The sequence below is a fragment of the Lissotriton helveticus genome, chromosome 6 (assembly GCF_964261635.1).
Source record: "Lissotriton helveticus chromosome 6, aLisHel1.1, whole genome shotgun sequence".
Classification (NCBI taxonomy): domain Eukaryota; kingdom Metazoa; phylum Chordata; class Amphibia; order Caudata; family Salamandridae; genus Lissotriton; species Lissotriton helveticus.
Window position 1 is genome coordinate 1,153,199,509 of NC_136067.1, and position 15,518 is coordinate 1,153,215,026.

The following is a 15,518-nucleotide window of genomic DNA, read 5'->3' on the forward strand; positions in this document are numbered from 1 at the left end:
ACTCATCTCTGGCAGTGTCTCCGGGTCTCCGTCTGCAGCAGGTGGGTGCACACAGGTGGGCGCGGCCCACGACCCCGGTACAGATGGTACTGGGGTCTCCCAACAGGGGGGCAAGTGCGGCCTGCAAACTCCTCGGGTCGGCGAGCGGGGCAGCAGGGCAGGTCCTTCATGTGGGCTGCAGTCCCGGCTTAGGTCACCGGCCTGGAGGAAATTCCGGCGGGAGGGGCGAGAGCACTTCAGCGCGCTCCAGTGGCAGGCAGGGGCAGAGGAGCAGGCGGCCTGACCCGGGGGCAGAGAGCGACTCCAAGGAGCGAGGCTCTCACGGGTAAAGGGCAGGCGAGCTCCCGAGTGCCACAGCCCTAGGAGGGGGCGATGAGGGGCGCAGTCTTACTCCGGCGGGAGGCACACACGGCTGGCAGATGGCAACGAGCGAAGACACAATGAACCCACTGGTCCTGGGGTTCAGTTCAGGGAGCAAGCTCAGTCAAGCCCTTGGAGAAAGTTTCTAGCACAAGTCAGCAAAGTCTTTTCAAAGTCTTTTCCTCTCCTTCCTCAGCAAGGCAGACAGCAGGCCAGTCCTTCCAGCGTCTTCTTCTCCTTCTAGTTGGGCAGAGGTTTGTTGTGGGAAACAGGATTCTGATATACAAGGAGCAGGGCTCCTACTTTTATACAGCATTTCTTTTGTCTTCTTAGGCCAGGGGGGCCTTTGCATAACTGCTTTCAGTCTCTGAGTACTTGTTGGGTGTACTTCTGGCTTCTGCTTTCAGTGTGAGGGGCAGGCACATCAGACGCTCCACAGGAGGTGGAGCCAGCATTGTGTGGACAGGGGCAGCCAGGAGTACCTTGATGACAGTGCTTCGCCCTTCCTGGGCCAGGTGCAGGCTGAGCCATCAGTCGTTCCCCAGGGGGGCGGAGCCAGCATTGTGGTGGCAGAGCACAGCCTGATTAAGAGTCCAGGGGCACTCCTACCTCCCACTAAGGTGTAATCCTTGCATTCACCACCTGTCATCCCCCAGCCCTGTCACTCACACATCCCAGACAGTCAGATACACATACTAGCAGAGGCGGGCTGAAATGGTTAGGCAAGCAAATGCTAACTTTCTAAAAGTAGCATTTGCAAACCCAGGATATTAAAATAAACTTTACTAAAAGAAGTATTTTATTATTCTGAGTTCAGGCATACTAAACTTTATTTTCTATCATGTTCCCTGAGCCTGCTGGGATAATAGAGTGTAATAATTCCAGCAGCCCATCTTGGCCTAAGAGAGCAGGTAGCCTTACAATAGTGAAAAACGAATTTGGCTGTAATTCACTATTAGGACATGCCACACACATCAGAGCATGTCCTACCTTACACTTATAATGCACCCTGCCCTTGGGCCTACCATAGGGGTGCCTGATATGAAGTTAAGGGAAGGTTTAGGGGCTGGCAAATGTGTGCACTTGCCCAACCAGCATGACAGTACCAGACTGCACGCAGGTTCTTCAGTGGCAGACCCTAGACACATTTTAAAAGGCTGCTTCTGTGGGTGGCGCAACCAGCGCTGCAGGCCCACTAGCAGTATTGGCATTTACAAGCCCTGGCACTCCTGGTGCACTTTACTGGGGACTGACAGTAAATCCAATGAACCAATCATGGAAATCAATCACAGTTACATTTTACATTGGGAGAGCATATGCACTTTAGCACTGGTTAGCAGTGGTAAAGTGCCCAGAGTCATTAAACCAACAAAAACAGGTCAGAGAGAATATTGGAGGAAGGCAAAAAGATCAGGGATGACCCCGCCAAGAGGGCCAAGTCCAACACTGAGCAAGAGACCGCGCTGATCCAAGCGGAGTGCAGCATGGCCCCAACCCTTGACATTACGAGGCCAAGCTGATGGAGGCTGGACAACCAGGAGTAAATAGGAGATCCGGCGATGGACATTGTCCCCTGGGGAGGCCTGCTGCGCTGAGGGACTGCCCTGACACCAGTGAACTGCGATAGTGAGGGAGAACTGCCGAGGGAAAATACCTGCACTTGAGGAGGAGCCTGCCCTAGAGAGACACCTGAGGCCTCTTGGCGTGAGGCCATAAGGGTGCGAGGTCTGACACCAGGGGGGATGGGACCTCTGCTTACCTATTGATCAGGCAGTGGAGCACACAATACCCGGAGCCTGGATGGAGAGTCAACAGGGGCTGCTGGGCATCTGCTGAGGATTGCTGAGCTTGCCAGGCCTGCACAGAAGAGCCGTGCTGAATGAATCTTATTGAGGCCCTGTTCTGAAGGACTGAGGGCTGGGTATCTGAGTCTGAGTTGACCCCTACAGTGCAAAGAGGGGCACAGCACTGGTCTCTACAAGGTCAAGTCTTCGCAGAGCACTCACAGGTACCCCTGACTGTAATTTGCGACTCAAGGGGGCCAGAGAATCACATGGCCCGAAGACCCCTTGCTGAGATAACCAGAACCGAGGACATGCATGCTGACACCGCGCCTTTGTTGGACTGCGACTACCAAGGCGTTCCCTATGCCACCCGCCCTGGCTGAACCAAGGGTAGCCTGCCCCAATCTTCCAGCTTCTATTCAGAAGAGGTGTGTCAGCTCCCCTGAGGGTGTCAGATACCTGGTCCCTGGTCACATATTGCAAAGGCACGAGGGACAGAGCCTCTCTGTGACAACAATGAGCAAAACGACCAAGAAGCACAAACGAGACAGGTCCTAGCAGCGACTTCCCAGGAGGGAGGTAGAAGCTCTACATCACAAGCTGAACTCCCCAGGGACCAGATGCTTCAAGACATTCTGCAGGCAATTACGGCCTCCAGCGAGCAGCTGGAGGTGAAGATAGACTCCAATGGCACAGACCTGGGTATTCTGAGGGATGACCATAGACCTCTGACTAAAAGTCTCTTAGCAACCGAGCGCCAACTGTCGGAACCCACCCATGCTCTCACAGCAATTAAAGACCAACTAACCAAGATTCAAGTGAAAGTGTGTGCGCTTTAGAGTTCAGTGGGAGATGCAGAAAACTGCTCCTGCAGCAATAACATCAGAGTGGTGGGCTTGCAAAAAAAGGTGTAAGGGGTCAACATGGTTGATTACCTGGAGAACTGGTTGCGCACACAGATGGCGCCAGAGGGCCTGTCGGTATTCTACTCGCTGGGTGCCAGCAAGACCACCCCCACCTGGGCTCCCCCCAAGCCCTGTGGTAGCAAGGCTTCTGCATTACAAGGACAGAGACTACATATTGACACAAGCGAGATGTAAAAAGGACCTCCGAGTGAACAATATGGTGGCGCGCATATTCCCAGAATTTCCCCGAGAGGTGCAGCGGAAACGGGCCTCATTCAAAGAGCCAGCAGAAGCTCTGCCAGCCCAACTACAAGTATACAATGCTGTACCCGGCTAGACTGAGGGGGGTCACCCCAGAAGGGATGGCGTTCCTAAGCTTCCCGCGGGCGGCCTGGGACTGGCTGGAATGCCATCAAAGCGAGCAAAATTTTGAAAAAAAGAGTGGGCAAATGTTGCATTCTCAAGCAAATTTGAGAAAGAAAATAGGTGGCTTGGCGAACACATCTCTGGGAGTAGCCAGACAAGTCTCTTTGCACTTGCACAGATACATTACTCTCCCTGCATTGACATGGACACAGTCACCCTGCACTCATAGACCCATTACTCACCCTTCTCTGACAGATCACTAAGCCAGCATTCAACCATCCACATCACTCACCCTGGACTCACACAGACATCACTCACCCTGGACTCACACAGGCACATCGCTCACCCTGAACTCACACAGGCACATAAGAGGAAAAGTTCGGCGTGATGGATTTCGCCCCCGAGGTACCGTGGGTGACTTACAAAGTGCGGGCAGAGTGTGGTTCTTACAGCGATGCCCCTGGAATGTGTCCCCTGCTGGTGTTCAGACCCTGTCCTCTTGTCTTCTCTTGCACTTTGCATGCACCCCTTGAGCCTCTTGGCTTCTTCTGCACTCCACTTCAAGCACCTTGAGCCTCCTAAATTCTGCACTCCTCATGAAGCTCTCGGAGTCTCCTGGCTTCTCGTGCACTCTATATGCTGCACTCTGAACCTCTTGGCTCATCACCGTGAAGAACCCTGAGACTGCTGGCTTTGTCTACTCGTGACATGCATCACGCCGAGCCTCTTGGCTTCTCCCACACTCTGCATGCACCTCACTCACCTTCCTGGCTTTTTATGAACCCCACATGCACCACCCTAAGCCTCTTGACGTCTCCTGAACTCTGCACGCAGCAATGGCATCCTGCACCTCGTGGCTTTACCTGCACTCTGCTCGCAGCACCCAGAGGGTCTTGGCTTTCCTCCACTCCTCATGCACAACCCGGGGCCTCTTAACTTCTACCGCACACTGAACCTTGGGCCTATTGAATTACTCTGGGCTCTGCCAGAGCAAAAGATATTCCAGGCTACGCTCCCAAGCATGGATTACCAAAAAACGAATCTGCGATCTGTGTGCATGAAAAAAAAATAAAAGATACTAAAAGACCATGAGCTTCTCTGCACTCATTACCGCGCTGTGGCACCGTCCTTAATGAGAACCAAGATGCTGTGGTCTGGTTTTTCTCACAGACAGTAATGGTATGATCTTCCTCACGCCAACCTCTTTCAGCCACCTTTAAAACATACTCCTAATTTCCTTTCGGTGTAAGAAAAAAAACACCAAAGGCTCCCACGGCCACGTTTCCACTGTAGTCTTTCTTTCATGGCCCTAAGACCCAGCCACACAACAATGACCTACTCTATTCTGAAGGACTAAGTAGAATTTGTTTTTTAATTTGTTTTTTTAATAAATTTTTTTATTATTAAACCAGCTCATCATACAGTACATAGTTTGAAAGTACATAGCAGGTATACAGATACAGCACAGCTTGGGTAGCACACCATGGGGAGGCTCAACCACATCCCTTAACTGCATGAGTGACAACAAGCTAGCTCCTATTCCAATAACAGTTTGTATATACCATCCCCATGCCTTCTCCCGGGCAGGGGCCCCCTAAGTCGGCATTGTAATGCACTTCTTTTGCCAAGAGTAAGCCGCATGGCCTGCCTGCAGGACGGCTTTGCCTGCTGCAGTATAACTGGATATTGTTCGTTTAAATCAACCCATGATGCATTAAACCCTAAAAAGCTTGTGACTTTTATGCTGCTCTAAAAAACCTCACTGTGTATGTTATGTTTGTGTCCTAGTACCCAGAAGCCCGCGGTCGCATCTCACACTGATTCCAGTGACGACCCCTTTAGGGGGGCTCTTGCAGGACAGACTCCTTCAGGGGGCCCTCTGTTATACCCAAGAGAAGGCACTCACCACATGCCCTGCTGTTGTACATGTCCGTCCTCCCTTGACTGGAACGGAAATCATGCAAACTTGTCAGATTCAAATGCGCTGCAGTTGGCGATAGAAATGCACATTGAAAATTGAGTTCAGCAGTGGAAAAACAGGCCAGTTAGCAGCAGCCCCCCCTCACTTTTGAATACCGCTCCAGTCAACCATTACCCCCTAGATGTCCTTCATCACCACTGGCAACTCAGCCACTAAAAACGAGCTTCAAAGCACTGTTTATGGGATCGGACTTCATTTTTTTTTTAATACAACAATAGGAAGTTCACCTGCAGTGACATCAAGAGAGGTACCTATAACGTAAAACACCCCCTAGTTACATCAGTAACGCCAAATGCACAGAGCTACCTCAGTGAACACGCCTCGTCCATTTTAGTGAAAGTCGAGGAAATTCTGAACAAAATGGTACAAATAGTGCATTTTTAATCACCATTGTTAAAGTCTGAACAAAATGGTACAAATGGTGTATTTTAAATCACCATTTTCAATTAAATTGACTAAGAAGTTACAAGGGCAGACATCTGAAGTTGACCTCCCACATAAGTGTTGAAGAAGCGGTACCTGTCAATGAAATTTCTGAAAAAATGAGGCTAAATCGTGCATTTTAAAGCACTATTTTCAAAACGTAGGCAAAAAGTCACAGGCTTTGATTACAAATGCCTCGTAATTGTGCACCCACGCTGAAATACCTGTTTCTGCATCAAGAGGTGGCTATGACGCATACAGTTTGCCTCACACTGCATTTACTGTGTGTGATAAAACCTGCACGATGCTTAAAAAACCATCTTGTGGTGGAAAAAGTTGAACAAAGATGCACTAGGGATCAGTCGCGGCTCGCGGGGGGGGGGGGGGAGAGGTTGCGGGGGGGGGAGAGGTTGCGGGAGGGGGGGCGGGGAGGGGGGGGGCGGGGTTATTAAAATACACTTAAAAATCCTACCTGAGGACGTCCTGAGCAGGTCCTCGCCGCCCCAAGTCCGTTGGTGCCTACAGCCCCTCTCAGCCAATCCTGCCGCTGCCAGCAGCGCCAGGATTGTCTTAGGGGCGGCTATTCTTCGCCCGCAAAACGCCCATTAGGAGCCCCAGGGGCTCCTAATGGGCATGCGCAGTGCGCAAACAAGTCAAAACACAATTGCGTATGAGTGGGCACGGTGCGAAAATTAGCCCTCCGTCCCCACTCATGTGCACTTGTGTTTTGCTGCTGCCTGTTGCCCCCCACTGTCTGACAATCATGTCAGTCAACATGACGTCAGACCGCCCACCCCCTTCAGACTCTGAAGGGGTGGGCGGTCCGACGTCATGCTGACTGACATGATTGTCAGTTCTCCCTCGTCGTCTTTGAACTTAAGTAAACTGAATCACTTTACTTAAGTTTAAATACGCCGAGGGACTGCGGGCGGGGGGGCTACGCCCCCACGCCCCAATGGACGCACCGCGCCTGAAAGCGAGACCCCTCCCCGGGGTCTCGGACGGCGAAGAAAGCGCAGTGGCAGATCCTGCCACAGAAAAGCCAAACAAGACATACTGGTCCCCAAGCAGGAAGAAGTACAATTGGAGCAACTGAGCGCAATGATGGTAGTGGCACTGATCAGTGGAAAGGAAACTGAACATGCTGCCCCTGAGAGCAGTGTGTTAGTGCTAGATTCGGACTTGGTCACAAATAAAGAGTATAACCCAAATAAACCACTGGGACCTGGGTAGTGAACAGTACAGTAGAAGGGAGTGGTCCCAGTAGAACTTCAAAAAACACACAATTAAATACCGACAGACATTGAATTACTTACACTCCAAATTCATGCTCACTATTATTTAAGCGTATTGAACATCCAAAGATGTTTGCAAGCCAGAAAACCATCTGGAAATTATGCACAACAGAAGTGCCCCACGTAAAAGTAGGGGGGGGTGAAGTTGTGTGCATCAGGTGAGGGTTGAAAGTGAGCGGAAAGGTAGTAACAATATATATGCATCACAATATTCTTTACAACAAAGGGGTTTCTCCAGCCTGTCAGAGTGTCAATAAATTAGTAGCCATTGTTTGTATTACACAGGCACAGTGAAAAACACTGTTGACCAAACTGACATCAACACGTAGCAAAGTTGACGTTTCAACCCCAATAAAACATATGTTGCTTGGGTCCTTACACAGGGCTCTTCCTCAGGACTGTATATGGGGCACCTGGGGACTGATAAAAGAAATACTCAGAATCGAATGTGATTTCTATGTGGAATAGTAAATCACGGATGTGGAATTCCTATAACCCGACGCCCGGGACATAATGTTTGGGGTCAAGGGCAACAAGTTTTCATAAGTATTTTGTCCTTGGGACAAGCAGGCCCAACCCCCAACAGCACAAACCCCTTGGCTGCCAGTTTACAGTACCACACTATGGATCAGGGAAAGGCATTGCCTGTAGTTAAGGTAATATTTGTGTCCATGTGTTAATGCTGTGCATACTTGTATGTATGGTTAATTAACTGAAAGCCTTTATTATTAGGGTGAACGCTTCAAGTATATGTTGTAAGCTCAGACTGCACTACAGACCGTGGTTCCAGTATAAAAATGTGTACACATGTTCTCAATGTTTAGCAATATAAGGCTATGTATAATGCTCACAGAATGCTCTCTGATTAGATGCAAATATTTGAAGACGCTTGAAAGCAAGATTGAGGATTCTTTACTTTCAAAATAAAATATTCACAAAAAAATGCTAAATCATTTAACTAAACTTTTGTAAACTTGTAGGTATCATTTCTTCGCAGCATCATTTAGTAAAATGTGTTGATGTATGCTAGTATTTCCCAAAAACATTCATAATGGAAAATCAGTGTAACCAGTTTTATTAAGATTATGGGTAACACAAATAAACAAGCATTGGTAAAGCCAGTCGGTCTGAATTTGGTGGTCAGGCTTTTGGTTTTGTTAATGCGTGACTTGTTTTGGCATGGTTTTTGTAAAACCTTTTTGGTGTGGGAGCTGCCGGGCCCTCACCATTATAACAAACATTGGCAAAAGCAAAAATTGTTTTGGTCTCAAAAAGCACACATTGCCACAGTAGTTCCTGGCACTCAACAAAACAACTGTGTCGATATGCTCCTTGTGAAAGAACAGAATGCTGTCACTCGCAGTGAAGCAAGCTGATAGCAAGAGACAGACAGAATTTTAATAAACACAAAAAGTCATGGTTAGCACCAGACCTAATTTGGGGTCCAATTATTAAATAAAGTTTCAAAAGTGCACCCATGTCCTTGCATTAAGTGCAGATATACGGCTTTCGTGAATTCACAAGACTATACAGAAATAGCCAGGAAATAGTGCTCCCAGAAAATATTTGTGAACTTCATTTTAGCATAAGCAAATATGCAGGTGTTGATGTGCTCATGCGAAAATCTGAGTGTTTGCGAGTGCACTTTCCCTCCAACCACTTTTTCCCAACCCTGGAGGAAGTTTTATGTCTGCCACGGGCAGTAGTACATTTCCAACCATTCTCAGTATGGGAAAAGATTAAAGAAGAGTTGGTGAAAACCCTGAAAAACATGCAAGTTGGTAGGTTTGCACAGACTCAAAAGGGCATTCCAACCCTGGAACAGTTAATTACCATAACCTTCAACCACAGCATGTGGCAACATGAGGGAATTGCTAGTATTCAATCCTACTATGGGAGGAGCCCTGGCATAATCAGAGAGACTATTTCAGAGTGCTTGTATAATGAGATTGCTGCCATAATTTGTCGCCGCATTACATGGCACAAAATGGACAAGTGGATTTTGTTACCGGACAAGCAGATTACTGAAGCTACATGCCCCATGGACAAGTAGATATTTTATTAAATTCCACACGCCTGAGAAAATACTGAGTGAAAAACAACAAATTACCGTGGACCACACTTTACTGGTAGTCGAAATTGGTATAGGTGGGCCTATGGGCTCCTACTGCAGAGAACGAGTGGATGGCACCTGAAAAACATGGTGGACGCCATCAGACAAATAGGTTCAAAAATAAAACTTAGTCATCATGGCCGCAATAGCTGGCGCAATCCGTTACATTTACCGTGCAAGAGTTATATATTCTCCATTGGATTATTAATTTCCCTAGTAGAGGGTGCCGAGATTCATTTTAAAAGTTCCACTAGAGCAGTAAGGCAATCAAAAAGAGAAAAGGGGGACCAATAATAAAACCACCACTCACGAAAATCGAGTGTGTAATACGATATGTTGCAAGGATAAAAATAAGGATGTTTACCTTATGTGAAATTCACGCAGGCATTAAGTTAGTGTACCCCAAGGGTGCTGTGTTTCTAGAAAGGAGAGGGGAAGGAGAAAGTCACATTTAATGAAACGCCCGGAAATTATCACTGTCCCGTGGCATGGCAGGGAAACAAAAAACCTCTAAATTACCTTCACAGCAGAGTGCATCCGCTCGCGCCGATGTAAACGGGGCACTGGAAGGTGTGGTCTTTAGGTAAAGGCTCGGTATCTCGGTATTGCGTGCACGCGCGGGTCACGTCATGACAGCCCTCGATGCTGGAAGTTGATAGAACCGGGAAGCCGAGTCATCACAATGACTCAGTGGTAGAAAGACTTCCTTACAAAATCGGGTGTGATCCTGATATTAGCATTATTATTCACGATATTGTCATGTTAACCGTGATATAATAAGATTAAACAATGCTCATGGAATCTTATTTCCGTCTCATTACGATGGGGATAAAAAACTGTTTACATATAACGGCATGGACAGGTGGTGGCCGCCCCACCAACTGAATAGATTAAATACATCCCATTATCCAGTTATAAATTGCACATTATATTTAGTGTCAATGAAATAACGTGTTACTCATTAGTAAACATCGTGCATTTTCAAATGCTCATTATAATGGCAAAGTAACCACATCGTGCAATTTGTTATTGTTATAAATGGGAGGATATAACTTTGAATAATGGCAATGTAACCACATCGTGCAATATGTCATCGGTACAAATGGGAGAACATATCTCTTAATACAATCTAAACCACTGAATATCGTTAGTTCATTGACAGCATATATACATTAGGCATCGAGCATAAGGCATATTGTAATGTGGGCCTGTGATGTCTCAAGGGATGGATATTGGAAAAGGGGACACCTCATTAACACATTGAGATAACGATTTAGTTCTGGGGGTGTAGAGGTTAAAAAGGTTTCATTAGTACATAATGCCCAAACCCATTTGGGTAGGCAGAATATGGACATGGTTATTCAGAGATTAAACAGGATAACTGTGCGTGGCTAGCATCCAACTCATTAAGGCCGTTCTGAATAGGTACATCCATTTGCACTCTCGGATATTTAAGATGGACTGAATGTTGCCCCCTCTGACTCCAAGTGTAGCTTTCTCCAAAACCAACCACTTCAAGTTTTCAGGTGTATGTTGTACATTTTGGAAATGTTCTACAAGGGGAGCACCTAAGGACCCTGCAACGGATCCTTCTGCAATGCTGAAGTATGCAGGTTTTAACTTTTTACTGAGTTTAGCCCACATACATCATCTCGCAGGGACAAATGATCGCATAAATCACATCTGATGAATTGCAGTTTGTGAAGGATTTAAGAACAATGGCATGTTGTTTATGGATAAATTGTTTTGTCTGGATGGTCATCTTGCAGGTCTTACAATGGCCACATTTGTAATGTCCTACGGTTGTGGGGAGACCCCACATCGACTGGATAGACGGTTGAACCAGCGAATCCAGGAGTGACCGTACCACATGGTCTTTAACACTTTTAGCCTTCTTGAAAGAATGCATAGGTGGATCTTGCTGTTCCAAGTCATCTGGAATTAGGCCCCAATGTTGGTTGATAATCTTCCTGATCGCATGGCTACGGGTGTAGAACGTGGTGACACATATCATCCTCTGTGTGGTGTCACTCTCTCTCACTTTAGATGTTAGCAAGGTTTCCCTAGGACTAAACCACACTCTCGTGCGTGCTTTTTTCACCAATCTTTTCGGATATCCCCTCCTGATAAGGTGATTACTAAGTTTCTCCGATTCCAACATGTAGTCTTCTTTATTAGAGCGGTTCCTTTGGATCCTCAGGAACTGCCCAAAAGGCAGCTTGTCCCGTAAGCCCCTCGGGTGGTTGCTATTAATGCGGAGCAGCGAATTACGTTCTGCTGGTTTCCGGTACAGTGTGGTATACAGTTGGTTGTTCTCCGTTTTGATGGTAATATAAAGGAAATCGATCTTCTCAGGGTCTGAGTGTATCAAACTTGATGTCCTCACTCCTCTGGTTCAGCCATGTATGGAAATACCCCAGTGTCAATAAGTTTTTGGTCCAAATCATCAAGACGTCGTCTATGTATCGCCTCCACAAAGCCACATGGGCGTTGTATGGGTAGTTAGTGGCAAACACATAGGAGTTCTCAAAGTGGTCCATATAAATATTCACTAGGTCTGCAGCAAAGCTAGCACCCATGGCTACACCTTTTGTTTGAAGGTAGAAGTCGCCTTGGAAATAAAAGAAGTTTAGCATCATGGCATTTTAAGAAGTTGAATAATGAAGTCAGTCGGTAACCCCATGGGAGCCGGTCTTTGGTCTAGGGCTGTCTTCATGGCTTCAGGAGCTGGTCCTTGTGGTATGCTTATGTAGAGTGACACAATGTTTAGGGTCACTAGAAGTTGTGTGGCAGGGTCAAAAGGTTGTCGATCCACTAGGTTGATTGTCTCCGTGGTATCTCTTAGGTATGACCTTGTGTTTTCCGCTATGGGTTTAAAAAAGAAATCCATGTATTTGCACAAGGGTTCGAGCAAAGAACCACATCAGGAGACGATCGGTCGTTCTGGCGGGTCCTGCATGTTCTTATGTATCTTCGGTAGAGTATATATCGTTGGAAGACGGGGTTATTTCTGGTTCAGGAACTGACACTCCAAGTTAGAGAGGAAACCCTGTTCAAGCCCTTCTTTTGTGATTTTCAAGATCATCTTCACCAAATCCTTTGTGGGGTCTGCACATAAGTTTAGTATAGCTGATCCCATCTTGCAATTGGTTAAAAATTTCCGTATTGTATTTGGTAGCATCCTGTCCAGGATTTGCGATTTGCTGCAAGTGTGAGTTGGAGCACCGCGAGGAGGTGCTTCACCTTGCTTCTACCTGTCCTCACCCCGCCGAACCCCTTAAGGAACTGCTGTGCTCTGCCAAGGCTTTCCGCCTTCCTTGGCCCCCGCGACCTCGAAGCTTCTTCACAGGCTCTAGATCCTGCTCTGGGTCAGTTGAATCTGCAGGCGCAGCTGGGGGTTTGGAGCAGCCTGTCCTGCAGTGTGGTAATGAGCCAGGTCCCAGGTGCCAGGAGCCGAGAGCTGAACGCACAAGGTGAGGGGGTGTGGCACCATTCTCCCCTAACTGCACTGCACCAATATCGATTTCCTCAACCGCCCTGACAGCCCTGACTCCTGTTTACTGATTACCGGTGTATATCTGAACGAGTAATTGCAGGCGTCCGAGTAGGAGAGGCTCTGGTACATGCTGCCTTTAGCACGGCAGCTGCAGTAAGAGAGGCCCTTGGCAGTATCGCGGAGGTGGCCTGCTTAGATCAGCTACCGCCTGCAATCCGATCTCGTGAGCCCCGCTTGACCCACTGATCCTCCTTCTTGCTACCAGCATTTTCCAGACCGGACTAGCCTGCCACCCGGGGGAACCTAAAGCTTCAGAAGCAACGGCAGGAGGAGCCGAAAGGCTCTCTAGCAGCTCCACTGTCACAACACATAATCACTGTCTGCCCGCAGGGTTTTTCAAAAAACCTGCATCTGTCGAACTTCAGCAGCCCTGCCACCATAGCCCTACAGCCCCCTCTTGGAAAGTGAAAGTGGGGCCAGTTAGGCCCACAGAGCTGCTACAGCTGCTATAGCCACCACAGCCGCAAACAGTTCATACAGGTAAACCAATAGACAGCGCAGCAGGAGCCATGAGATCGGGCAGAGTAAGAAAAGCCCTTAACAAAACCAAAACAACAATCGCAAATCAAAGCAATCAAACGGAAGAACGAGAGCAGGAGAGGTCCTAGCCACTAGCCCAGTGGATTTTGACCTTGATAGTCAGAAGAAAGAAACATGAAAAGTTTGATGATACGCAAAACAACTCGATGGCTAATACAACACAGCCCTCACAGAGCATCCTGCACCCTAGTGTCGACGATAATAACGTTTTATTACCCCTGGAAAGCAGTAATGCGGCAGCAAGGGATAAGGATATAATTACGAGACATGGCATGTAAGAACAGGATTTAACCAAGGCTGTAGATATATCACCAAAGAAGAATTCTTGTTTATACCAACCCCAACATATATACAAAGATCTCCTGCCTGAAAGACCCCTGACCAGCAATATTCTCAAAAAGTGCAGCCTAGCACCCCCAGCACTACACAGCCTTGATCAAAATGTTCACCAACGTGTAACGAAGGAAACCGCCGCACAAATTCAACCTAATGATAGACCTCAAGCAAATCTTCAATTCAAAATCAAGGGGAACAACAACACGAGGCTAGAAGATGAAGAACCAAACACACTATGTATAAACAAGGAATATGATTGTGACCAACTTGCTCATCAGATGGACAATAATAATGAGCACCTCATCTCCTTTCAAAATAATCCATTGGTTACTTTATATTGCGCTCAAAATCCTAACTTGAACCACCACAACTTAAGCCAGCAGCTGGCGACCAACTAGAGCCAGCAACTTCAATACCCGACCGGCAAGGGGGATCAACATCAGGTTCAGATATTCAGAACCCTCAACCTTCTCCTTATACAGTTGAGACTACTTTAGGCGAGAGAGCTCACACTTCATTTCAGCAAACGAAGACTGATATGGGCCTACTTTACAGCTTCATCAATGCCACTCACTGGCAGCAGACCAGCTGGAGAAGCATAAACCAAGGAATCTGGCACTACGACTAAATACCTCTTTTATACAACTCTTATCACCCACCAGCTCGGAAGAAATACTGCCTGAGGCAGGATTGCAGTTATCTGGCAAACCTAATGAAACATCACTTTCAGTGCAAGGACAGCCGCCCTCACACGAAGACCAGACCACTTCCAACAGCGAAATGTCCTTCCTAGCCTCCCAAGAGTGGGAGGAACTAGTCGCTTCTTACAGCTATGACTCCAGTAACCCCCCTAAAACCGCGCAGACAGGAAGAAGTAATATTAGCCACAACAACAAATCTCAAATTTGGGAATCATTACTAAGCACCATGCAATAGTCAACTGCTGCTCTGCAATAGCAATCTCACAAACTGGACCTTCAGCTAACTGTTTTACAAACTCTAGCTGACTTCACTTCAGGAATTGATGAGAAGCTAGGTGACTTGAATGGCCTAATAAAGAGAGGGCAGGAAGCAGCCTTTAAAACCCAGTTCATGCAACAGGAATGTTCTTGCGCCCCAATTACAAATGCTCCTGACAATACTGGGTGATTTGCTGACCGGCTTGAAATTAACAGCTACAATCCAGAGCCCTGACAGTAGCGACAACTTAATGGTAGGCGAGACAGTACTGGGACCACAACTAATAGAGCCGACATTATCCAGTAGTGAATTTTTAGTAGAAGAAAGCAGTCCTTCGCAAGACACAAAAATTGAATCACTAAGCAAAAAAATCTGGACGCAAACAAAAAAGGAAAGGAAGGAACAAGAAACCAACAGTCCAAGTTCAACATTCGGCCACTTATTTCCAGCTGGTCCCAGCCACAACTGATCTAACAAACAACAAAATATTAAACACAGCAGTGCTAGCACAGGCAACACACACGAAGATCACAAGACCCAACTCCATAAAGCCGCAGCAAAATAGTTCCTGTCCCTCAGTTAGTGCTAGCAATAAGCGAGAGAACGAGAATGAATTATCAGGGAAACTAACTGGGAGTATCTCTTCCCTAACTCTCACTATTCAGAAGAAGAACCTGGTAAGTGCTAACCCAAGGCAAGAGTCACCTATAACTATCTCAGACAGAAAGGAGCCTTCTGAAGGTACACAACTTATAAAATCAAAAACTGGTTTAGAATCGGGGGACCCGCAAACAGAGCTTTTACAACTCTCTAGTCAAAATCCTGAGCAAGATGTTAGAGGGCACGACTTAGCTCGGTTCTCACCTGCTCAACTGATATCTCCACACAATAATTACAGT

At 47.2% G+C, this 15,518-nt stretch overlaps 1 protein-coding gene across 2 annotated transcripts in view; it reads right to left on the minus strand.

Moving 5' to 3' along the window:
• LYST (lysosomal trafficking regulator) overlaps positions 1-15,518 on the minus strand; it is a 3,192,287-nt gene that overhangs the window by 2,326,263 nt on the left and 850,506 nt on the right. The gene's annotated exons all lie outside the window — the stretch shown is intronic.